Below are 26,286 nucleotides of genomic sequence, written 5' to 3' on the forward strand. Positions count from 1 at the left end.
GGGTTCCTAAGTTGATCTCAAATGTCTGTTGGTCTCTCTTGCTAAATTAGCATCTCTCTTTGAGAATATCTTTTATTTTATTTTATTTTATTTTATTTTATTTTATTTTATTTTATAATGATTTTTAGTTTTTCCATTATAGCTGGTTTTCAGTGTTCTGTCAGTTTTATCCTATAGAGCAAGGTGACCCAGTCACAGATACACATATGCTTTCCTTTTCCTCACATTATCATGCTTCATCACAAGTGAGTAGATATAGTTCCCTGTGCAGTACAGCAGGATCTCATTGCTTATCCATTCCAAAGGCAATAGTTTGCATCCATTAACCCCAAACTCCCCATCCATCCCACTCCCTACCCTCCCCCTTGGCAACCACAAGTCTGTTCTCCATGTCCATGAGTTTCTTTTCTGTGGAAAGGTTCATTTGTGCCATATATTAGATTCCAGATATAAGTGATGTGATATATGGTATTTGTCTTTCTCTTTCTGACTTAGTATGAGAGTCTCTAGTTCCATCCATGTTGCTGCAAATGGGATTATTTTGTTCTTTTTTATGACTGAGTAGTATTCCATTGTATATCCATACCACTTCTTCTTAATCCATTCATCTGTCAGTGGACATTTAGGTTGTTTCCATGTCTTGGCTATTGTGAATAGTGCTATAATGAACATGTGAGTGCATGTGTCTTTTTCAAGGAAAGTTTTGTTTGGCCAGGGCACTTTTTTTGTGTTTAATTTACCCAGCACTGATTTCTGGCCTGTTAGATGATAAAGCCCCTCTTGCTCACCATGGATATACTTGACATTGTCTCCTTGTCTCTAGCCATGGCTGATGGTAAGACTCATCTTGCCTGCCTGCCCAACCCTGCAAGCAGTCTACCTCTGAATTGGTACATATTGTTGATGACTGAACCTTGCTCTGACTTTTCTGCTCTGATTTTCCTAGATTGAATCATGTAATTTTCAAGTTGATGCACTAATGGCCTGTATAGTGAGAATAGAGGATAATGAGCTTGAATAATTTGATGGTTTGTTTTCTGTGAAGAAAAGAGCAAAACATTAAAATGTTCAACTATGGTCAAACAGTGCCTAAATGTGGCCTTTGGCAAAACTGTAAGGCAAGGCAAGTGTATTAAGGGCATTTTTTCCCCACTTGCTCTTAAGGTGACCCTTTTCTTTTTCTCCTTTCTTCTAGAATATTTTCATGACAATAGAGCACCACATGAAGGATCTTTGAGAGTAGATTTTAAGATTTTGTTGCCCCTCCAACTCTATCACTTCACATTATCTACTATGCTTTTGGATTCAAGTGAAATCAATTAAAAAATTAGGACTATACATATATAGTTATTAACTTTTTATCTTAAAAGGATAACATTTATTAAAATATGTATCATGTATCATCATCATTTTCCAGATGGCAGGAATTTTTTTTTAATGGCATCACTTGGGGCATATGGAAGATCCCTAGCTATAAGTCAAATCAGAAAGAGCCATAGCAACACCAGTAACACTGGATCTGAGCCACATCTGCGACCTGTGCCACAGCTTTTGGCAATGCCAGATCCTTAGTCCACTGAACAGATTGAACCTGCATCCTCATAGAGACAACTTTATGTCCTTAACGGGCTGAGCCACAATGGGAGATCCTTAGATGACAGGAAATTTTAATGAGAAAAAAGTAGAGAAGTCATCATGTCAAACTAAAGGACAGTATTTTTCAATTAACTTGTTAATTTTGAATGCAGTAATTTTACATGAAACCTTTTGTATGTGCTATTGTGCTGAAACTATTTAAAATTGACATCGTTTCATAGGAACAAAAATAAAAGGCAGAAATAAGGAAAGAAGGAATAAAATGAAAACTGAGTGCTCATTTTTTTTCCAGGACACTGATTTTTTTTTTTTTAGTCACAACCGTTGTTGAAAAATTTACCATCATGTAAGTGTATTTATGATGACAGTGCTGAACTTTATCTGAGTCCTGTTCTTCTGTAAAATAAGGATGGTTGGAAAATTCCCTCCCGTCCCCTTTTCTGTTCTGACAGATTGCTGTGTTAGCAACATACCACCATGCCCTGGCATATTCCAAGACAAGACCCACCCCCTGCCCCACCAAACTCAATGCACCCTTGTTCTATAAAACCCCAGATTTTCCCCTCTTTTTTTAGACATTTCTCATTAATGAATATTTTCCCTCTAATGCAAGAGCCTGAATAAAATCATCTTAATTATCTGGTGCATTTTGTCTTTCACAGTGAAAATATCCAACCTCATTCACCTCCCCCTCACTGTTTCTGCTGTAATCAGTTCAGCATTTTCTGTGGATTTAGAGAAGTTACAAGCAGCTACTTTGTCCCCATTCTCTTTGCTAAATGACAGCAAAAGTGGGCAGGGAGAATGTCTACTGCTGCTCCAGGTGGCCCTTTAGACAGTGGACACTCAGCCTAGGGTAACTGTTATATATGCAACACAAAACAGACATGTATTGGAATTCCCATTGTGGCTCAGTGGGTTACAAACCCAACTAGTATGCATGAGGATGCGGGTTCTATGGACCTGACATTGCCACAAGCTGTGGCATAGGTCCCAGATGCAGCTTGGATCTGGTGTAGCTGTGGCTGTGGCTTAGGCCAGCAGCTGCAGCTCTGATTCGACCCCTAGCCCTGGAACTTTCATATGCTATAGATACGGCTCGAAAAAGAAAAAAACAAACAAACAAACCAATAAACAAAAAATCAAACATGTTTTTTCTGACCAGGATGTCATGTGTTCCTGGGAGGATTTTTGCTTTTGCTTATGTTTTTCTGGAGCTTGATGGGGGAAGGCTCTTGTGAGCAGAAAATAAATAAATGATTGTTAGGTGAGATTTTTAAATTAGAATTCAGTTTATTAAAGGAATAGTTTATAAGCCTGGTTTTTCTTAAGCCTAAGTTCAATATCTACATGTGGTTAACTATTTATTAATCTAGTAAACTTTGAAGTTCACTATGAGGGGGTGATAATTATCAATCACTTCAAATTGAAATTAATAAACTACTTAAGCAGGCTCATTTTAAACTTAGTCTATTAAATTCCTTTAAACACTTTAAAATATATTTAAATTATTGCATCATTTGATTTTGCAAAATTCAGAGTAAATTTGGTTATCTATATACCTAGTTTTAGGGCTTGCCAGGTTAAGAGATACTTGGAAATAGCTTTACTATTCCAGGTAAATTGGAGCTTCCCAGTCCATGAAAACTGGGACAGCATGTTGACTAAAGGGTTTTTGCCTGGAAGCTGAATGAAGCCAGTTCATCTTGCACCACTGAGATAACATGCATTCCTGCTTCTAGTTGCTTTTACAACAGGCATTCTTAGTCTAAACTCTTTAAATTCAGTTGGTTTCTGCTGTGTTTCGATTATGCCTCATGAAGTATTTTCCACCTGACTTGAGTTTGCAACATCTTAGAGAGATAGCAGATAACTTACTTTAACCAGTCGTCTTCTTTTTTTTTTAACTCCTAAACCTACAGTTTATTCTTTTTGTCTTTTGTCTTTTTGTCTGTTGTTGTTGTTGTTGCTGTTGTTGCTATTTCTTGGGCCGCTCCTGCGGCATATGGAGGTTCCCAGGCTAGGGGTCGAATCAGAGCTGTAGCCACCGGCCTACGCCAGAGCCACAGCAACGCGGGATCCGAGCCGCATCTGCGACCTACACCACAGCTCACAGCAATGCCGGATCGTTAACCCACTGAGCAAGGGCAGGGACCGAACCCGCAACCCATGGTTCCTAGTCGGATTCGTTAACCACTGCGCCACGACAGGAACTCCAGTTTATTCTTTTTTTTTTAAAGTTGAAAAAAAATTTATTTTTTATTTATTTATTTTTTTAATTTATTTTTTTCCCACTGTACAGCAAGGGGATCAAGTTATCCTTACATGTATACATTTTTTTCCCCCACCCTTTGTTCTGTTGCAATATGAGTATCTAGACATAGTTCTCAATGCTACTCAGCAGGATCTCCTTGTAAATCAATTCTAAGTTATGTCTGACAAGCCCAAGCTTCTGATCCCTCCCACTCCCTACTTCTCCCATCAGGCAGCCACAAGTCTATTTTCCAAGTCCAGGATTTTCTTTTCTGAGGAGATGTTCATTTGTGCTGGATATTAGATTCTAGTTATAAATGATATCATATGGTATTTGTCTTTGTCTTTCTGGCTCATTTCACTCAGTATGAGATTCTCTAGTTCCATCCATGTTGCTACAAATGGCATTATGTCATTCTTTTTTATGGCTGAGTAGTATTCCATTGTGTATATGTATACCACATCTTCCAAATCCAATCATCTGTTGATGGACATTTGGGTTGTTTTCATGTCCTGGCTATTGTGAATAGTGCTGCAATGAACATGCGGGTGCATGTGTCTCTTTTAAGTAGAGTTTTGTCTGGATATATGCCCAAGAGTGGGATTGCAGGGTCATATGGTAGTTCTATGTATAGATTTCTAAGGTATCTCCAAACTGTTCTCCATAGTGGCTGTACCAGTTACATTCCCACCAACAGTGCAGGAGGGTTCCCTTTTCTCCACACCATGATTTGGTCTGTCTATAAGATCACAACTTCTAAGAACCCAATAATTACATTGTCAGCCTACACCTACTTTTTCATGGACTACTGTTTGTAACTCACTGGGGAAAAAACTACCAAAGCCTCAGTCAATGTGGAAATCCAAGAGCCTAAGATTCTAAAAGGTAGAGAGAAAACAGGGAAATGTAGGTTATAACCTAATTGCCACCATTATCTTTGGTCGTGTACCAATAAAAGTCTCAGTTTCTTTAACAGTGTGATAGCTATCACAGGTGTGTAATAAAAACTGAATGAAAACATATGCTTGGAAAATATGAATTTTTTTACCAATAAAAGGCATGAAGCTTATTATCATATTTATATTTTTCATCATTTGGATATAAAATACTAACAACTATTTAAAAAGAAACATCTAATATGTATTTTATTTTTAAAGATGTATTAGGAATGAAAGAAAGATTGCATAGAAAACACCATACAACAAGAGGAGTCCTTCAGATTTTGTGAGTGAATATATATCACAGAAGGAAATAGTCTTGGGTAATAAAACAAGCCAACTCTGCTACATAGACTATGTGACACAAAATATGTATTGCTTCTGAAGTAAATTAAATATGACTTAGGAGAATGAGCTAAAGAGACAATTTCCGGGACCGAGAGGCTAGAACCTTTTACAATAAATAAAATAAATCCTAACAAGTGCTCTTTTTTTTCCCCTCAGGCCTTTCCTATTAAAGTGATAAATGCTTACAAAACAGATATTCAGCTATATAACCAAATAGATTGAACGGGACGGAGGGGCATTTCATAACAGTATTTTGATTCTTCAAACTTTTGGAAACAAAACTACTTTGGGATAAATAATGAAATTTTAAGTCAGAAGGGAATATGATGAAAACATTTTAAATCTGTGACTTCTTTTTGAAGTTGCATCTTTTGGATGCTCACTGTTCATCTCAAGAGTGAGTTGGATTTATAGCCATAAGTCAAATGTGCAGAAGTCCTTGGCTGTCTTGAGCCTGGATGCCCTCATCCAACCTGCTGGGCTATAAAACACCTGAGTTAATTCTCCATTTTCTGGAGAGGAGGAGAAAAGTTGTGCCAAACAGCACAGGAAGAGTCTTCCCTAGGCAAAACTACAGTGTATTCACAATCACTTTATCTTCACACTGTTCTTGTGGCATCTGTTCTTTCTTAGGCTCCCAGGTATTTCCAGTGCTCCCATGATCAGAGAGTACAGTGACACATCAGTTCATCCACCCTTCGCTTTATTATGGGATTTGTCTACCCCATCCACACAAACTGGTTGATTATCACTCTCTCCACACTGTGCTTTTTAGGTAAAACTAGGTTCTAATAAATTATATAACCAGTATGTTAGTGTCTAATTCTGTTGGGTGGCTGTAACAAAATACCATAGACTGGATGACTTAAACAGAAATTTATTCCTCATAGTTCTGGAGGCTAGAAGTCTAAAATCTACAAATGCCTTCTTGCTATATCCTCATATGGCAGAGAGAGACAGAGACAGAGACACAGATGGAAAGTGCACACCGTAGGCTTTCTTCCTTATCTTCTAAGGATAATAATCCCATCATCACAGGGTCTTCACTCCTACCATCCTATCTAAACTTAAAACCTCCTGAAAGTCCCATCTCCAAATATCACACTTGGGGTTAGGGTTTCAACCTATGAATTTTCTTTTTTTTTAGTCTATTTTTTATAAGCATAGAGTTGCTTTATAGTGTTGAGTCAATTTCTGCTATACAGCATAGTGACCTGGTCCTACATATATATATATATATATATATGCATTATTTTTCTCATATTATCTTCCATCATGGTCTATTGCAAGAGACTGGATATAGTTCCCTATACTATAAAGTAGGACCTCATTGCTTATCCATTCTAAGTGTAATAGTTTGCATCTACCAACCCCAAACTCCCAGTCCATCCCACTTCCTTCCCCTTTCCATTTAGTGACCACAAGTCTGTTCTCTATAGTGGTAAGAATAGCTGCTTCCAACCTATGAATTTTCTTGGGGCACAGATATTCAGTCTGTAGCAATCAGTGTGTGAATTATTTTCTTTCTTTTCTTTTCTTTTCTTTTCTTTTTTCTTTTTCTTTTTTCTTTCTCTTCTCTTTCTTTCTTTCTTTCTTTCTTTCTTTCTTTCTTTCTTTCTTTCTTTCTCTCTTTCTTTTGTTTTTTGTCTTTTTAAGGCTGCACCTGGGGCATATAGAGGTTCCCAGGCTAGGGGTCTAATCGGAGCTGTTGCTGCTGGCCTACACCAGAGCCACAGCAACACCAGATCTGAGCCTCATCTGTGATCTACACCACAGCTCACGGCAATTCCGGATCCTTAACCCACTGAGCGAGGTCAGGGATAGAACCCGCAACCTCATGGTTCCTAGTGGGATTCATTTCCACTGTGCCACGATGGGAACTCCCTATGTATGAGTTATCATTTTCTAAGGAAACCTATTAAAGTCTCTTCCATAGATTGTCATGGCAGTACAGCAGAAGGGAGATAGTTTAGCAGTGGCCATCTCTGTAGCCCTCTTAAATGTTTTTACCATTCAGGAAATACTCACTTCTGTCTGGAGCTGATCCAGAATATGGATATGTAAAGTTCAGTAAATAAAGGCCTGACATCTTTTTTCCATCTCATAAACAAAGGAAGTGTTCTGATCTATTCGTCCTTGTGCCCAACTACACTAACATAACTGTAGCTGGGAGACAAAGTGACTAAACCCCTGCACATCCCAGCCAGAAGTCAGCTATTTTGCTTCTGAAGAGGTAAATGCTACCATCTTATGAAAACTTTTCTTAAAGTATCTGGATGTTTTTTAGTGTCAGCATAAGTGAATGAGTAAGAGAATCTGGAGGATACAACATAAAGAGTCAGGGCATGAATGCCAGGAACCATCTGAGCAGCAGGCAGGAGAATAGACTGGTAGGATGAGGGAGGGAGGAGCCAACAGGAAAGGTGAGCTGAACAAGCAGTTCCAGCAGTGTTGTCTGGTACCCACAGCAGAGAGCAGCAGGTATCAGGAAGCTGGAATAGAGCCACCAAGTAAGGAAGGGGAGGAGGCAAGCCCTGAGCCAGTCTAAGGTTTCAGAGAAGGAGTCTGGAGTTTTAATTGGCATGGAAATGTCAGGAGATGAGCAACTAGGGTAATAAGCACATGAGCCAGAGCAGAGGAGAGGGGTTTTATTTAACTGATTTGTTAGGTCATTCTCTCAGCAGGAGGCAACACCCTAAGGTAGGAGAAAGGACACTAGGTATCACCAGGCTGAGTGGGGGGCATTGAGAGGACACCTGCTGGGAGGTAAACCCTGATGTTCTGTGTATCCAAATCAGTGGTAGCTTCATGTCCCTTCTACTTTCTACCAGTTCCTAGTTTCTAGGGGCACTAATAGGAATGCTGCATGATTAGACCATTCTGCCAGACCAGAGACAAATAAGGTCTCACAGAACAGCCCATATCTGAGAATCAGAGAAACTCAGAGTTGGAAGCACCTGTGTAGGTGAGCAACCCTACTGAACTGAGATCTGTGCTTCTGACCTCCTGAAATCTTTCTTCCTTAAAGACAAAACCTCAGAGCGCACTGGAAGGATTCTGAGCCTTATTCCTTTGTCTTCAATATTTCTCTTTACCCAGAATATCGTAAAAAACAAACGGAGTATTTTGACTGCCTCATAGTAGATTTATTACTGAATGTAAAGCCAGGAACATTTTGCTTATGTTCAGCCCACATAAGCCCATATGTTTCCTTTTGTATCTGTTTCCTAGGATTGCCTTAACCAAATATCACATAGTGAGTGGCTCAGAAAACCAGAAACTTGTTGGCTCAGAGTTCTGGAGGCTAAAAGTCCAAAATAAACATGGTGGCAAGGCCATGCTCCCTCTGAAAACAAGAGGGGTATTTTCCCTTGCCTTTTCCTACTTTCTGGTCATTCATTCCTGGCAATCTTTGGTATGTCTTGACTCAGAGATGGATCCCTCCAGTCCTTGTCTTCCCATGATGTTCTCTGTCTGTGGCCATCTCGTATTAAGGACACCAGTCATATGGAATTCAGGGCTCACTTTACTCCAGTATGATCTCGTCTTATCTAATTACATCTGCCAAGAACCTATTTCCAAAAAAGGTCGCATTCTTAGGTACAAGGGTTTAGAACTTCAACATACCTTCTTGGGGGAACACAACTCAACTCATAGAAATTTACATGAAAAATTTCTGACAATATGTGAAAGCGCTCTTGTTTTCAGCCCAACACTGCAGCTGGGTTCCATGAATTGAGAATACAAGACTGATTTTATTTTCATAGGATTGTTCTCCAGTGTAAACTGAAGTCATTCCACAATGGTAGGATATGGGTCCTCCTATTATTATTCACCCTGAATCCATAGTGAAGGAACATCTTACTAGTTCCCTTCTATTAGGAGCAGTAATGGTACATTCTACTCAGTCTAGGGGAGTAATTAAATACAAAAAAAAGAAATATGGTTTAAAAATGATTTTCAGATTTCTCCAATTTGCTGTCCTGAGAAGTTTTAGTTCTAGTTTCAGTTTCAAAGTATCTAGCACTGGACTCAAGGGTTAGGGTCAAAAGGGAGATGGGCCATGGTGGTGCTCTGTAAGGGCTGAACGCGTCCCCCTAAAATTCATATGTTGAAGTCCTTACTCCCAATATGATGGTTTGGAGGGATGGAGTCTTGGGGAGACAATTAGCTTTAGATGAGATCTTATGAGGTGGGGCCTTATTAGAAGAGACACCAGGAGCTTGCTTGCTGTCTCTCCACCATGTGAGAAGGCATTTGCAAGTTAGGAAGAGACCTCTCACCAGAAACTGACAGTTGTGGCATGCTGATCTTAAACCTCCAGCCTCCAGAACTGTGAGAAAATGTTTCTGCGGTTTATGCTACCCTGTCTATGGTATTAGTTACGGTAGCCCAGGAAGACAGAGATATGCTCTATATTCTCCTGCTACCTCAGCACTGTGGAAACTATGAAATTACACATTCTTTGTTGACAGTAGCTCGCTCTTTTATGCATAAAAGAGAGTAGTGCTTTACATAGCCTCATATTTATGTTATACTGTAAATGCCACTGTTTTACAGATGAAGAAACTGAGAAATAGAATGATTTGATGAAACCAAGCTGAACTCAAATTTATCTCACTACCTACCTGTCTACCCCACTGCCCCGTGCCCGGTATCTTCTCAGGGGCTGGGACATAACTTTATTAAATCAAATCCTGGTTTATTCTCTATATAGTATCATGTTGCGAAGTGTGTGTGGGGGAAAGAGACTGTGGGTTGAGTCCAGTGAAAATGCTGTGGTTAGGTGTTTTTGGTTTCCCTCTGGAGTATACCTGTAATTACTGTGATTACAGCTTTACAGAATCCTTGTCTCCTGAAATCCATAGAGACAAGTAGAGGGTTGGAATGGGCAGGGAGGGGATACTTCCTGGCAAGGGCAGGAGGTGGTTAAGGAGGAGGGGATGGCAGCCCTCGCTGATGGTGATGGAGAGGCAGGTGAGGTATGGAGAGATTGCAGTTTCACAGCTTCATTATGTACAGCAGGGCACTTGCCCCTGCTGTGGTTCTTCACTTTTATCCTCCTGATTGGTAAAGACCAGGCAGTTTGATTCTGGCTTATAAACATAACAGAATGTTTCCCAGTGTGGACAAGCAAATGTAGGAAATTTAATCAAGTGGCTATAAGAGCCTTAAAGCGCCAATGTTCTCTAACAGATTTAATATTTTAAAAAAATACATCATCTTCAAGGCAACCAATTGCGTTATTACTTCTTCTCAATTAAAATAATATCCCAAGCCTAAGTATTTAGAGAGAGATTAGTCAGAGTAACAATATTCTCCTTGCCAGATGCACATACTGGGTCTCCCTTGGCTACTTTTTTTGAGGCTCATGGAAGAAAGGGTAATTTTAATAGGACCAATGAGATCTGTGAAAAAAAGTCTTTAGATTTTTCTGTTAGGTGTTGTAGATTCTTTGGAAATTGGGTGAATTGTCCACATGCTGGAGAAGCTGGGTAAATTAGTAGTGATTCTATTCTTGAGTGTCAGCTTTTTATAAATCACATATCCTTGGGTGTTATGGTGGGAATGTAGACTCTTGCACTACCCATGACTTTACACTCTCCAGGTATAATTTAGAATGAGTAGAGCTATGAATACGTCCTTTAAGAGGGAAATATTAGGGACCATTGAGAAGAGTGGTTCATTAAACATAATGGTCTATAGACCAGTCAGGTAAGTTAACAACAATGTAAATTTCTGGTACTCACCCCAGAATCTAATTCAGTGTATTTGGGGAGAACATTTTTATAATTCCCTCTGGTGGTTCTGATGCAGATGGGCACAATCCAGAATCACTGATTTATAAAAAATTCTGTAATTTAGCTGTAAGAGGCCCTTATCAGCAACAAAAATAGTGGCATAATACAAAAGCAAGCATGGGGCACCACAACTTGTTAGGCTAGAGAGACAGAACACAAATGCAGTGGAATGGGTATAAAAACAGACACAGACACCATGATGTAGAATTTGGAAAATTAAAAAAAAAAAAATCTGTTCAGCAGTTGCCTTAACTTCAGCCCATAAGTTACATTTAAAAAAAAAAATCCAAATAGTATTTATTTTTCCAATTTTTCAATTTTATTATTAAAAATTCAAGTCATCAATTTGTAAAACTTAGGCTCACAGAACTGAAATAAAACCGTCTCCCAAGCACTGTCAACTGCTACATTGTTCTGGAAGCAACTCTATTGCTTATTTATATATTTATTTATTGGCCACACCCATGGCGTGTGGAAGTTCCCAGGCTAGGGATTGAACCTGCATCATAGTAGTGACCTGAGCTGTTGTAGTGACAATGCTGGATCCTTAAACCTTCTGTGCCACAAAAGACCTCCTATATTGTATTTAAAAAATATTTTATTAAAGAATGATTCACATAAGTATTGCTGCACGTATTTTATGTGTACAACTTTATGAGTTTGGAGGTAGCTTTGTTATCTCCCTCCCACCCCTGCATTGTTTCTCTGTTTCTTGCCCTCAAGCAGCAGGATTGGAGCTGTGGGTGGTCTGGCAAGAAGTCAGGAAGTGCTTCAGAGACAGGCACTGGGATAGAGCCTGTGGGATGGAGGCAGGCAGGCTCTCTAGGCAGGAGCATCCTATTCAGGATAGGAGTGGCTCTGAGTGAAGGGAATTCCCCTTAAAGCAACAGAATCTTAGGTCAAAATTTACAGCTCTCGTTATGGTGCTTTTAAGGGACTGTTTCTTGTCCCTCTCCTGGAGTGAAAAACACTCCCACTGTGGGTTGCCTTGGAGATCACAATCAAATTTCAGTCAAATTTGCAGGAGCATACAGCAAATTTTACTCACATCTTCAAAGAGAGTGGGCCACCCTGGAGTAGGGACTGGCCCCACTTTACAGTCAGGTTTTCCTTACAGCCCCATGCTTTGGACCTGAGTGGTGGCCTGATTTTTCCCACTCTGGCCCTTTGAAGGTGCATAAGGGCTGAGTGTTGATTGGTCTCTATATGGGGCATATTTGATCTTCTGACTGATCTTGAGCAGGATACCTCATTTGCATGGGGGACAGGTTAGAGGGAAGTTTCCCGGAGAGTTCCCTGATGTTGTGCTTACATGTGTTCTCGTTACCCCCACAGAGGCTGGTGAGGAGTGGGCCACACACCTTTCCCAGTATGGAGTATGAAGGAGGAGGCCCCGTTGCTCAAGGTAGGGGAAAGGGCATTACAATGAGACCTGTGAAGCAATGATAAGGGTCTGGTAATTTTGTCTTGGCCAGAGGCGTTGGCTTTAATTTCCTTGAAGCCGACTTAAAGCCTACTAATTTACTACCATGAAACCATCACCGCTACCTATGCCATAAATATATCCATCCTCTCCAAACGTTTCCTCATGCCCTCTTTATTATTATTTTGTAATAAGAACACTGAACATAAAATCTAGCCTCTTGGCAAAATTTTAAGGATGTGTGATGGTTAATTTTATGTGTCAGCCTGACCGGCCATGCCCAGGTAGCTGGTAAAACATTTCTGAGTGTTTCTGTGGGGATGTTTCTGGAAAAGATTAGCATTTGAACCTGAGAGTGAGTAAAGAAGATTGCTAGTACAGGTGGACATAAGCTCATTCATTTAGAGCCTGAGCGGAACAAGACTCTGGGGGAAGGATGAATTTGCTGTTTGCTCGAGTTGGGGCATCCATCTTCTCCTGCCCTTGGAAATGGCACTCCTGTTTCTCAGGCCTTCAGACTCGGACTGGGATTTGCTCTGTCTGCCCCCTGCTTTTCAGGCCTTTAGACTCACACTGAATTTCACCACCAGGTTTCTTGTTTTTCCAGCTTGCCAGTGTTACTCCACGATCACATCTTGATCCTTTCTCTCTCCCCCGACCCATACACACACATGCACACATATGCATTCTGTTTGTCTAATAGGATATAACATCCTATTGATGCCTGTAGGCACCACAGTGTACAATGAATCTCTAGGATTTATTGAGCTTGCATAACTAAGATTCTATACATTGTCATTTTAATATGATTGCTGTTACTACCACTGTTGCTCTGCTAGCCATTTTCATGCTTTTGAAATCAGAGGCTCTGGCTTTTCCTCTTAACTCCACATGAGACAATAGTTATCAAATATTTGCTGATTGTCTTGTTGGGAAATATGGCTCATGTGCATGAGACTTATACACTTTTACGAATTTAACCAGTTACCATTTTGAACTTTTTCAGCCTTTGTAGTAGGGTCAGCGTTTTTCAGCCTCTTGTCCTAGGGTAATGGTTCTCACAGTCTGACCCCAAGACCAGCAGCACAACATCACCTGGGAACTTGCAAATACTTGGTCTCCTTCTCAGATTCACTGAATCAGAAGCTCTCTGGGTGGGACCCAACAATATGGGTTTTAATAAACTCTCCAGGGATTCTGATGTACTGCTGAGAATTAGGAACAGCTGTCCTAGGAAATACATTTTATACAGTAGACATTTTTGCATTCTTAACTGACATGGAGTAGATGGAGCTATTAGTATCAGGCAGAACTTAAAAAATAGCCAGTCTGGACTAATAATTGTAATCATAATACCGGCTGGTTCTTATTGAGTACTTACTACTTCCCTAAGTATTTTATGTGCATTGACCCACTTAGCCCTATAGGAACACTATTATTGTTCTAATTATACAGAGGAAAATCCTAGAAGTTCAGAGAAGTTAAGTAACTAGCTCTAGGTCACACAGTTTTAGCTGCATACCAAAATCCATTCTCGAAAACTCAACTTGGACTGTTCCCTAGGTGAAAAATAAACTCCTCCTGTGTTTGAACCATAATATATTTTGGGTCTATTTTTTTGCTGCAGCCTGGATTACCATAACAAATACATGCAAATAAATGGTAGGACTTATAGGTTAGCCTAAGCAGTTTGGGTTGTATGATCTTAACTTTAACATAGTATTACCTGTCTGGAGCTGTAGATGCCACAAATCTACTTAGGCTTTTATTCTTTCTTTCTCTTTCTTTCTTTTCTTTTTTTTCTTTTTAGGGCTGTACCTTCGGCATATGGAAGTTCCCCAGCTAGGGGTCAAATCAGAGCTACAGATGCTGGCCTGCACCACAGCCACAGCAACACAGGATCTGAGTTGCATCTGCAATGCACACCACAGCTCACAGCAATGCCAGATCTTTTAACCCACTGAGCAAGGCCAGGGTTTGAACCTGTATCCTCATGGATACTAGTCAGGCTCATTACTGCTGAGCCACAATGGGGAGCTCCCTCTTTTCTTCTTATATTGTCTGTTGATCTCCGTCCTAAATTGAGCCCTTCAGTTTGGTGATTTTATGCAACTTTTAGAGCATCATGCCTAATACAAGAATGGAGATATTTGTTTTCCTTTAACTTGAGGTGTTTACTCAGCAATGTCTTTCTCTCTTAAAATATATGTTGTTGCATTATTTTTTTGAAAATCTCATTATACTTTGTGATATTTTTGCTTTGCTAAATTCTTGCCCATCACATTTACTCAATTATGAAGTCATATTCCTTCCCCAGCCCCAGCCCTAGATAATTATATTTAGGGTATCAGGATCCCGATGTTCTTTTTTCCCCTCATATCATTTTTTATGTCTTACCTCTTCTATATGTCTCATATCTTCATTTATATGAAAATGAGTATCTCTCACATTATTAATATAGGTTCCTATGGTTAATTTCTACTATATTTAAGAGGCTTCCACTAAATTGGTAAAAAATTATATATGTATAAAGAAAAGATAGAACCATAAAATTGCCTATTAATTCCTCTAAGATAACTTTGGCCAGTAGCACTGAATTATATATCTGTATAGAGAATTTGTAATCAAACAGCAAACATACCACAGAAAAAATATGGAATAATGAAAATATGCTAAACATGCACAAAGCTAGTCTTGGCATTGCTATTTTAGAACTGTGTGAGACTAGACATGGCCTTACTGGGGGACAGATTCTCATTTGTGAAATGACAGACTCAGATGATGCCTAAAGTTCTTTCTAGCAATAAAATTATATGTTCCTTATTCTGTGCCTGAAGGTTAATTTCAGTGACATTTCCTGCTGGGTCTAATTTCCCAAAGAGAGGCCCCTGATGCTTAAGCTTATAGAATATAAGGTCAGTGCATCAGTCAGGGTGAAGCCAGTCAAATGGAACCTCTTCTAAATTGTTCAGTAGAAGGAACTTATTATGAGGAACATATTTAAAAGGTTTGGGAAGAGCTGAAGAGGCCATAACTGGATGATATTCCCAGCTCCAGTAGTGGAGAGACAAAAAGAAGATGTGGATTTATCAGAATTCAAGGGCAGGGCTACCTGGAAAGAGTTGGGATCCCAATGGTAGACCTTGCTAAGCAAGTGCTAAAATCAAGGTGAGAGGGGACATTGGAATGAGATGGAAACACACTGATAAGGGCCTCTTGAATGAATCCTACTGAACCACAAAGAGATACAGTCAATGCCAGAGACAATTCTCAAAGTAGAGCCATGAGAGAAAGTCTATAGCTTCTCCCTTACTTTGTCCCATCTAATCCCCTTTCCAGAGACTCCCATTGGTCAAGTTTAACAAGAAAACTTTATCAGTGGATTAAGAATCCTAGCAGATGTCATTTGCAAAGGTTAGGTCACTCTAACAAAGAGCACAAAAAGGAAAAGTTTTAACTGATTGAGGCAGTAAATACATGATGTCTATCACAGAATCCCTCACTTTCAGTGAATTTCTTCTCCTAAATTTAGCCTGATTGGCCATACATTTGATACTCAGCCCCAACTCTGATTAATCAGCTCTGGTGACTGTAAACCAAAGACACCTGCTCCTGAATATGCCTCTACAACTCCTGCCAACCTAGTCACCTCTACACTAAATACTGGTAGGATGCAAATCCTCAGTGTAAGGAGCCAGAATAAAGAGATTTATCCTGGAACTGGTCATTACTAAGAAGATATTAATAAAAGCATCTAGACTTGGTTATGGTGGTGCCTCCTAGGCAAGGGCACCAAGGAGAGCCTCCCATCCAAGGCTTCGATAGCAGCTGAAAAACTGCAGTGCTTCAGCTAAATAAGATCAAGTAAATTCTTTCCTTTGTCCAGCTTCCCACCAGCTGCTAATTGGGTCCCATGGTACTAGACATACTTGACATAATTTCCCAGCTCATGCTTCCCTTTTTGACTCAGTTGATAGTTCTTAACTGACTTAAAGACTGAGTTTCTAGCATAGAGCTTCTCAAATTTGATGCACGCAATATATCCTAGGACCTGATCCCTCAGATACAATTTTGATTCAGTAGGTCTGAGCTGTGCTTAAGGTTCTGTAGTTCTAGAAACCTCCCACATGTTGTTGGAGTTGTTTATGGTGTTAGCCCATATGTCTGACTAGGGGTTTTTGTTTTTTGTTGTTGATCTAGGTGGTATTCATCAGAACTGTGCTTATGGACCATATTCTAAACCACACCCTCCCCCCAAAAAATTAAAAACTTATGTGTCTGAGTGAATGTAGAATCTAAACCGCTATGATCCACCATCCTACTTTGTCTGAGGACCTCAAAGTGGCATGAAGGTCATATAACTCTGAAGAGACTGGGTGATGCTGGTCTCCTGGGAGTAATAAATGAGGATGCTTCACATCAGTGTATGGTGGCTCCGTTTTAATAACCGGCTAGAGAATATCCTTCAGGCAGAGCAAACAGGATAGAAATAAAGTGAGATGGGAATAACTCTGGATGGGTCACAGCCAAGTCATGAACCATGTTGATTCCCCCAATTTACTGTCACTTGCTTAGTGCCTGTCAGGGCAGCCAGCTGGTTTTCCTCCAGTATATTGTCAGCATACCCAATTCTGTTTTCTCTGCTTCCACAGATACTGTAATGATTATCCCACAAGGAAAAATCTGAAAGATGAATGTCTTCAAAATTGGAAATTCCTTCTTTTAACAGCTAAGGAAATTTGATAGCTGTAGATCTCTGAAAATAAAATTGTATTATTTCAAAGGGTGTTAGTAATGGCTTATAGATTTGTGTTTTGATTTGCTCTTATCTCCATTGAGGGTCTAGCAGTTTATTTCTGGTCTATTTTCCTGAACTTTTTAGATCTTTTAAAGGAAACTGAAATTATCCCATAGAGAGCAAAGAAATAGTAGGCCATTTCTATTTCATACACAGACTGAAATGAGTGATTAGTAAAATTGAGGGTATTGGTGAAAGAGAAAAATTAGTTAAATTTTTAGGGAAAAACACACAAATAAGCAAGCAATCTAATCAAAAGCAGTAATGAATTGGCACTTACTGCAGGATTGAGATTCTCAGGACATTACATTCCTTTCCTTAACATTCTTAGTGGTTTTGAGGTCCTTTATTGACAATTAAAGGTATTATACATTCAGTTGATGACTCTGCCTGGATACTGTGTGTGTGTATTTGTCTGATTTGGATGTCATTATTAGAAAAAGAAAGGAGAATCTGGTGTATCAGCTCCACTTTATTCATATGTGAAATCAGACAACATACCTCAGTCTCAGGACAGTATTCTTAATTGAATATAAGCAATATATAAAACACTTAGCATTTTTACTTGCACATAAATTATCTTCAAATACTCTCAACAATCCATATGAGTATTTCATAGGCTTCTATCTCTGACTCTGTTTCATTGAATCCTGAGAACATTCTTATGAAAGAGATATTGTATCATTTTGAAAACAGCTGCGGACACTGAAGCTTAGAGAGGTAAGGGGATTGGCCCAAGATCGCGTAACAAAGAATTTACACAACTGAGTTTAAACCCCAATTTTCTGATTTAAAATCTCTGCCTCATATCCTCACACTGTTGAGAAGCAAATGTTTAGGGCATTGGAGAAATATGAGGGTACTCCCTTTATGGATCTTGGAGCAAGATGTTACATAGGTGGTGGATGAATATCTCTCTTATGATGCCTTGAGATGGTCTGATTATGTCAAAACCTCTTAAAGATAAATTTTCTTGGCTCATCTCTGGAGCAGCAATGATCAGTCTTTTTAGTGTTTTGTCATTGGTATGTAGATCTGTTGATTTCCCTTAACTGTTCCCCATTTAGGTTCTGTCACTTACTCTGCTTGCCATTCAGCTTGTTCTTCAGTTGTTGTAAGTTTTGCCTTCCCTTCCACAGATTTCCCTACTCTTCACCCTCACTGAAACTTAACTCCTTTATGTAAGAACTAGAGTGGATTGCTTCCTTTACTATTTTACTTTTTCTGCTTTCAGCACCAGGCAGGATTGATTACCTTTAGAGTTGAGTTAACTCCATTTTATTTATCTTTTGAGATGTGTCTTTAATTGCTAAAGGGACTGCCTGCTATTTCTTTTCAAATTATACTGAAATTGCTGACTGAATTTCACTACAACTACCTGGAGGAAATTTGGTGGAAGATATTTTATGTTGCTTCCTGAGCCCCACAATGAAACATGCTATGTTTGTTTCAAACTACCAAAGCTGGCTTCAGTCCTAAATAAAGTTTCTAAAATTTTTTTCTAGCCAAACATTTAATTGTTCGTATTTTTAAAACTGCCAGCGTAAACAGCTAGGTTCCTCCAACTGTGCTTGTGAAATATTTGATCTCATTTAGAAGCAAATCATTCACACCCTCTGCCAGGGGACCATTGTTGATAAAATTAGGACTCTCTTATCTGCCAAGGGACTGTTTCCTCTTATGCACAGAATTCTTAATAAGATGGCTTAAGTGCTGCCCCTGCCTGGTTGGAAACCTTATTGCTTGTGGCTTTCTGGTTGGCAGAGGGAATCCCTCCTTCTGCATTTGCTATCCCATTTTAACCCAAATGACTAAATCCTGCCTTTAGGATCTGCCAATGCCCATGGGTTGGATTTGGAATCTAAATGTCCTCTTTACCTTTGGTGTTTTGAAAAACTTATAAATTGAGGTGTGGCATATACCTGGTGTGTAGTTGCATGAGGAAATGTCTTGAGGGGTATCTCAAGCTTGCCTTCTCCTGCTTTCCCTCTAAACTGAGTCTCTGTGGTAGTGAATTCCCTGCTCATTGAAGTTGTGTACCTACTGTAGATGGTTAGTTAGATGGCTTTCTGGAACATAGGTAATATTTGTAGTTGCTGAAGGTTGGGGATGTGTTACAACTAGTGGCAAAATGAATGCCCAGATGTAACTGCAGATGTTACCAATTAGGGCCAGTGCCATCTTTCACAGCTGTGGGCCCTAAAACTCTCTCACTTGCAGATTCAGAACTATCTGATCCTTAAACTGGTGAGAGCCTGCACCGATAGGATTTTCCAACTCCTTTCTTTTTGGCTAAGTGAGCTCTAGAAAAGGTTTGTTCTTCCCATAGATAGCCCAGTCTCCTGGCTTGACTTCTCAGGACTCTGGCGACTAGTTTCCCACCTAGTTACTTTTTGAATCTGGCCTTGACTTTCAGTTAGGCGTATTAAATTCCTATCCTGGCTCTTTGATCCCAGGGGTGGCCTCTACTTTGAAGATATATTTTAAAACCACCCACCTGCATTTCCAGCTATGGCATGGATTTTTACTTGTACTGAAAACTTCTGCCAACAGGAGCCATGCCCTGCCTTGCACCTATAGGGCAAATCTCTTGGCCCTGAAGACTGGCTCAGATGGAAATTAAGAGCACCACACCCTTTGGACTTGATAATATATAATCTTAGCTCCTCTTTAATATGAACCAGCCATTTATTTCTGCCTACTTTTCCCCATCCATTTTCGAAACTGGCCTTGGCTCATGATTTCTTGCTGATTGGAATTTCTAGAATGCCACACTTTATTTAGACAGGTTTCTCATACATTTAAAAATCACCTGCTACATAGGTGTCATTTACCATGGATTATTAGTATCACACACAATGATAAAGTAAAAGGAAAATAGAATTTTAGAGTTTTCTTTTATCTTAATTTAGTTCTAGTTTATTTTCTTTCTGGATCCTTCCCAAGATTATGTTTAAGATTTCTTTGTTTTATTTTATTTTATTTTATTTTTGTCTTTTTAGGGCTGCACCTGTATCATATGGAGGTTCCCAGGCTGGGGGTCCAATTAGAGCTGTAGCTGCTGGCCTACACCACAGTCATAGCAATGAGGGATCCAAGCCACATCTGCAACCTACACCACAGCTCACAGCAATGCTAGATCCTTAACCCACTGAGCAAGGCCAGGGATCGAACCCACATCCTCATGGATACTAGTCGGGTTTGTTAACCACTGAGCCACCATGGGAATTCTAATTTCTTTGTTTTAAAATAAGTATTAATCAAGAATCTAAAAGGTGACAAATGCTTTTATGTCTTGTTTATTGAAGCCAAATCACTGTACTTTGAGACTCTTTCCTATTCACAGTTGAAGAAAGTGAGACTTAGAGGGAGAAGCAATTTGCTCTGAATTATACACACGTAAGACATAACCATGGCATGATTCAAACCCAGCTACTTCTGATACACAAACTCCTTTTAACAATTCAGAACCAAGTACTTCAAATACCTTGATTTCCTAGTAAAGGAGAATAATGCTTAGAGAAAGTAAGATACTTGCATAAACTAATTGATTACATTATGCAGGATTTCTGACGTCTAATATTTCTTCTGCTGGACTGCACTGACTTTTAACTTAATTAGATAAAGCAATTGAAGTAGACTATACTAATATTCATGCAGTGGTGGAACATCGCCCTTTATTTTCTCTGCATTGGCATGTCCCTGATCTCTTCTGTGCTCTTGTTTCTTCCTTGGACCTTTTATCCTATTCCTACGACCATGCCCTCCGGATAGTGTGGGGCTGGCAGCCTCAGGGCAATTGGAGTTACTTGGACCTGAACAAAGTTTCTGCTGTTTTTTTGTTTGTTTTTGTTTTGTTTTTAATAAAGTTCTGAAAGAATAAGGTCTTTCCCACTGGGTTAGCCTTCTACCTTCTGTATTTCCTGTACCGTAAAATTGTTACCGTTTCAAGCATCAGAAACCTCATCCTAATTCAGCCACACAAATTAATTTACATCAATATCCTTAGGTTCTGAAAGAATCAGAGAAGCACAGAATGGCTGAGCTGGAAAGGATCCTCAGTGTAGGTCTAAAGGAATTAGGGAGTGGCTTCTATTGAAGTTGGGCATTGTGCCTAAAAGGAATCTAATATATTCAGTGTCTGCTTTCAGTTCCCCTTTGATTTCCTTTTATATGTGTCAGCACAGGTATAGACTTGTGCTCTCTTAATCCATTTCTGTGAAAAAGCAGTGGAATAAGGTGTGAATGGCTTGGAGAGCAAATCACAGCTCTGTTATGTGTGGGTAACACCGATGCATATTTCCAGACTGAATGCTTTTGAAAACTCTGTACTAGCAAGACTGATCCCTGGGTCTTTGTAGTCAGCTGAATAAAAAAGCACCTTCTGTAAATAGTAGAAAAAAAAATAATGTATTGGGGAAATTTAAAAACAAAACAAAACAAATAGAATGTAATTAGGCAGAAACAAAAGTGTGGTGGGCCTCACCTTGGAAACCCTAAATTTCAATGGCTAATGTGGGTCTTCTGCCTTCCTCACAATCCTAAATACTACTCAGGGCAAGTTAGTGTAAAACTTTGATTTTGTGAATTAAAGTCCAAAAAGGCACCAATGAACAATATGACTGAAAGATTTTACTGCAGGACTGATACCAAAAAGGATTCAGAGGACCGAAATATATATCCACATTCGCATTTGTTTGCACATCTGTGATTATGTTGTCACAGTTCCATAATGTCACTATATAATGAAGCAAATATTTAAACAAAATGTTAAGGGCTAAATCACCCAACTATGCTTATTTTCAAATAATTTCTTATGACACAAATCCATTGAGTTTTGCTGGACTCAAAAATTGCTTTGACATTTAGAGGCATTGTGCCCAGAAATAGTGTGATCATGTTAGGTAGGTCCAGGACATGAACCATATTCATAGTGCATCAGGTAAGAACAGGTTGTTGGGAGGAGAATAACGCACTTTCAAATCTTTCACTACATGTTGGAGTGAGACTTGCCTTGAACCACAGAGCTGGCCAAAGTCCACATGTATAACTGACATTAATTTTGCAATGTAAATAAGGCTTACTTCCTTTCCTAGAGAATTTGAAGCTAGGAAATGAGAAAAGGATATACCCAAACCTTTGTTTATTCATTACATGTATATCAACCTGTTTTGCACCAACCTTTTGTTGGGCTCTTTTGTAGGTGCTGGAGGTACTGGGGGAGAAAATTGACAAAAACTTCTGCCTCCCTGAAATTTACATTCTAGTAGAAGGAAACTAGCAATAAACATATTAGATAAACCAAAGCTATAGTATGACAAAGAAAATAAGCACTACAGAAAAATCTAGAGCAAGATAAGGGGGCTTTGGTAATTGCATATTTAAATAGAATACTCTGATACTTTTCTGAGAAGGCAACATTTAGGCCAAATATCCATGGAGAAAAAGTGAGCCATGTGAATATCTAGAGGAAGGGAATGTCAGGAAGAGAAAACATCACATGCAAAACTCTGGAGATGTGAGTGTGCCTGGATGGTTCCAGAAATAGTAAAGAAGCTGGTTATCAGGAGGGAAGTGAGCAAGGGGATAAGACCTGCGAGAAAATGGTGTGGGTGTGGTGGGGAATGGGAGATATTAGGTTTGTAGCTTTATAAGCTTTGTTTTGACTCTGAAGACATGGGAGCCTCTTAGTTCTTTGAGCAGAAAAGAAACTTGATCTGATTTTCATTTGGAACACTCTGGCTCTTGTGTTGAGTGGAGTGTCCTGGGGAACAGTAGACTCAGAGAGACTGGTTTGTAGTATAGGCGGTAATATCAGGTAAAGTTGAATATGAGAATAATGGAAATTTCTGTACGGGCAAAGTAGCCAAAGTCATTGCAAAATAGATGAAAATGTGTCTAAAGCAATACTTGATTTTCAGTAAGTGAAAGTCAGTAGTAATGAAAACAAAGAGGTTGGAAAAACTAGCTTATTCACTTTCATGTGATGTAGGCAGTTTCTAGCTCAGTGTGATTTGAACTGTGCCGCATGGTCTTCTAACTCATTGCTCCAAACTCCAATATGTTAAAATGCATAAAAGCATCGGTCCTAGAAATCTTACTTTAGTGGTAGTAAGAAATCATCTAACCATAAATGGGTACTAATATCCTAGCATGAAATAATGTATTAGGCTTTTGAGGTCAGGGATAGGACTTCAGAGAGCAGGACTTACAAGGTGAAATTTTGGTGGTTGAGAGGTAGAGGGCTGTTTTGGAACCATTATGGATGGTTCTAAGCAACTAAGCCTGGGTTATGGCTTTGAGTGCTTAAGAGCAGGTGAGGCCACTGAGGGGGTTATGGTAAATTAACTAAAAAACAAAAATCCGCCTAAATCACACTGCTGCTTTAGGGCTTCCCAGGATCCCAAGTGCTAGAAAAAGCTTGCACCCATGTGTTTAGATGGGATCTTGATTTAATATCAACATTTGCTGGAATTCCTTATGCCCAGTGTGTTTTCTTTATGTTTGCAGCTGATCTGCATAATTTAATTAGGTGTGTTCTGTAATGCAATGACAGAAACACTTCAGTGGAAAATTGCTTTAGGTCTCTCTTGGAAGGAAATCTTTTGGTGATAATAAGTGAGCGTGATCTAATTTTGATAGAGAAGGGTGGAAAGGGTGAGAAGAGAATTTCTGTTAGTGGGACTGAAATTGAAAAGAATTGGAGCAGAGCAAGAGTCATGGATTGAGGCATGAAGAATTGGGGAGGCTGTACCCAGTGGAGCTGGGTGACCCGAGGCTTATCCCTCACATTTCCATACTCTTCCAGTCCACATACTCACTGCCACTTTGGAAAATCCTCTTATTTGGGTTTTGAGCTAAAATCATTTTAAACCAGTCCTTCTAAAAAGGCTCTTTTAGCATGTCTGTCTGCCTGATACTTTCCAATGAACAACTAAGAAATATAGAAATGGAAAGGGAAAAATAAAAGGCAGATAGGGTATATTTTATCTCAGATGGATTTGTAAATGGCAGAAAAGACAAAGACATTAGCTTTTTTAGTTTCAGTGCTAAGGTTGCTATGTAATCATTCAGGCAATGTTCTTTTAGTTGTTCTCTATGGCATCAGTAATAAGCTTAGTGCTCTTCATCCCCCACAACCCCCTAAACTAACTCTGGGGAAACTGCCTTTTGGGTATCGTTTCAGGATGAAATAAGGATTGCTATGGTCTCCTCCCTCAAATGTTTCTTCTACCTCTGTGAGGATTCCATAGCAAATATTAATAAGGGTAAATTCTTTTACGTTTAGAAAAGGATAACATGGGAATACATTTAGAATGGAGAATATTGATGTTCTAAGACAACTAATACAACTTTCTTATTGTTTCCTCTTAAAAGCTTCAAAGAATGCCAGGCTAACAAGACATGAGAGAAACACTGAAGGAGGTACAGGAATATAACGCTGTTATGTAGTGTGTGTGCTGATGGAAGCTGTTCCAGTATTGAAATGTGGTCTACCCTGGATTTCACAGTTTCTGTCCCTGGAAAAATCCCTTGCCCTGTATTTTTTATTTTTCTTTTCTCTGCCCCTTTGCTTGATGTCTTCTTCTTCTTTATTATTGTAGCCTTGGCCTAGTCTTAAAAAAACCCTAAACTAGTTTTAATACAACATAAATGGTGACATTTTCCTATTGCAGTCTTCATCATATTGTAAGAACTCCCCTTTGACTCTGAGAAAACACATATGAAACATTCATGATTACTCCCTGACACAGCACCCTGCATATGCCGCCCACCTGCCAACAAAGACAGCAGGAAGAACTCACGCCCCGGAAGCTAGGTATTAACTGGAACATTTCTAGAGTGTTAGGGTTAACAAGAGGAAGATGAGTGGCCACTTCCGGGGCATCCAGTTAAGCAAGGGTTGAACTTAAGCTTTCTGTCTAACCATTTCCCCACAAGTATTCTCTCTTTTGGCTTCTTTCTCTCTCTCTGTTTTGGCTATGCATTGAGTATAATATAATGACTATTCTGTAATAATACTGAGAAACATAGCAGATTATATTTCCTTGTTTTTGTGTTTTGTCTTTTTTTAGGGCTGCACCTGTGACATACGGAGGTTCCCAGGCTAGGAGTCAAATTGGAGCTGTTGCTGTCAGAGTAAGCCAGAGCCACAGCAACGCCAGATCTGAGCTGTGTCTGCTACCTACACCACAGCTCACGGCAATGCTGGAGCCTTAACCCACTGAGCAAGGCCAGGGATTGAACCTGCAACCTCATGGTTCCTAGTTGGATTTGTTTCTGCTGCGCCACGATGTGAACTCCCAGATTATATTTTCTTAACATGCCCTTACAGAGATTTTTTGGTCCTACATACTCTCCTGGAGCATTCCATACTCTTATTACAAGGTGAAATATACTTCTTGTCCCTTTCTCTTGAACCTGGCAGAGTAGTTTGACTTCCTCAATGAGTACAATGTTGCAGAAACAATACCATCTGACTTCTGAGGCTATGTCATTAAAATGGATTTGGGTTCTTTGTCTTTCTCTCAGAAAGCTTGTTTCTAGAACCCATCCACCATGTTGTCAGTAAGCTCAAGCTGCATGGAGAGGTTATGTATAAGTGTTCTGGGAATCAGCCCTAGCTAAGGTCCCAGAGAACAGTTGGCTTCAACTGCCAGATATTTGAGTGAATGATATTTCAGATGATTTTAGTACCTAGCCATTGAGCTATGCCAACTCATGTCAAATGGAGCAGAAATGAACTGTCCCTGACAAGGTCTGCCTAAATTACAGATTTGTAAGCAAGGTAAAATTCGTTGTTTAAGCCACTAAGTTTTGAGATTGTTTGCTACAAAACAGTAGATAATTGGACAAGGGGGAAAAAAAAACAAACTACATTCTGAAAAGAGGAAATCCTAGTCTATAGCTGGAGCAAGTTTTCCTTCTAAGAAGCAATCTTGATGCAATATAACTATAGCAGACATAGCTGCTTTTGTCCTTTTCATTAATTTTGCTATATAAAACATTTTTTTCTTAAAATTAAATCATTGGATAGTGAAAGAAAAATGTGAAACACTCTGCTATGTCTCCTAACAGACTGGGCATATATATAAAACCTAGATGCTACCGTGCTTTTCCCTAAAGAT

Source organism: Sus scrofa, chromosome 3 (assembly GCF_000003025.6).
Source record: "Sus scrofa isolate TJ Tabasco breed Duroc chromosome 3, Sscrofa11.1, whole genome shotgun sequence".
NCBI classification, from domain to species: domain Eukaryota; kingdom Metazoa; phylum Chordata; class Mammalia; order Artiodactyla; family Suidae; genus Sus; species Sus scrofa.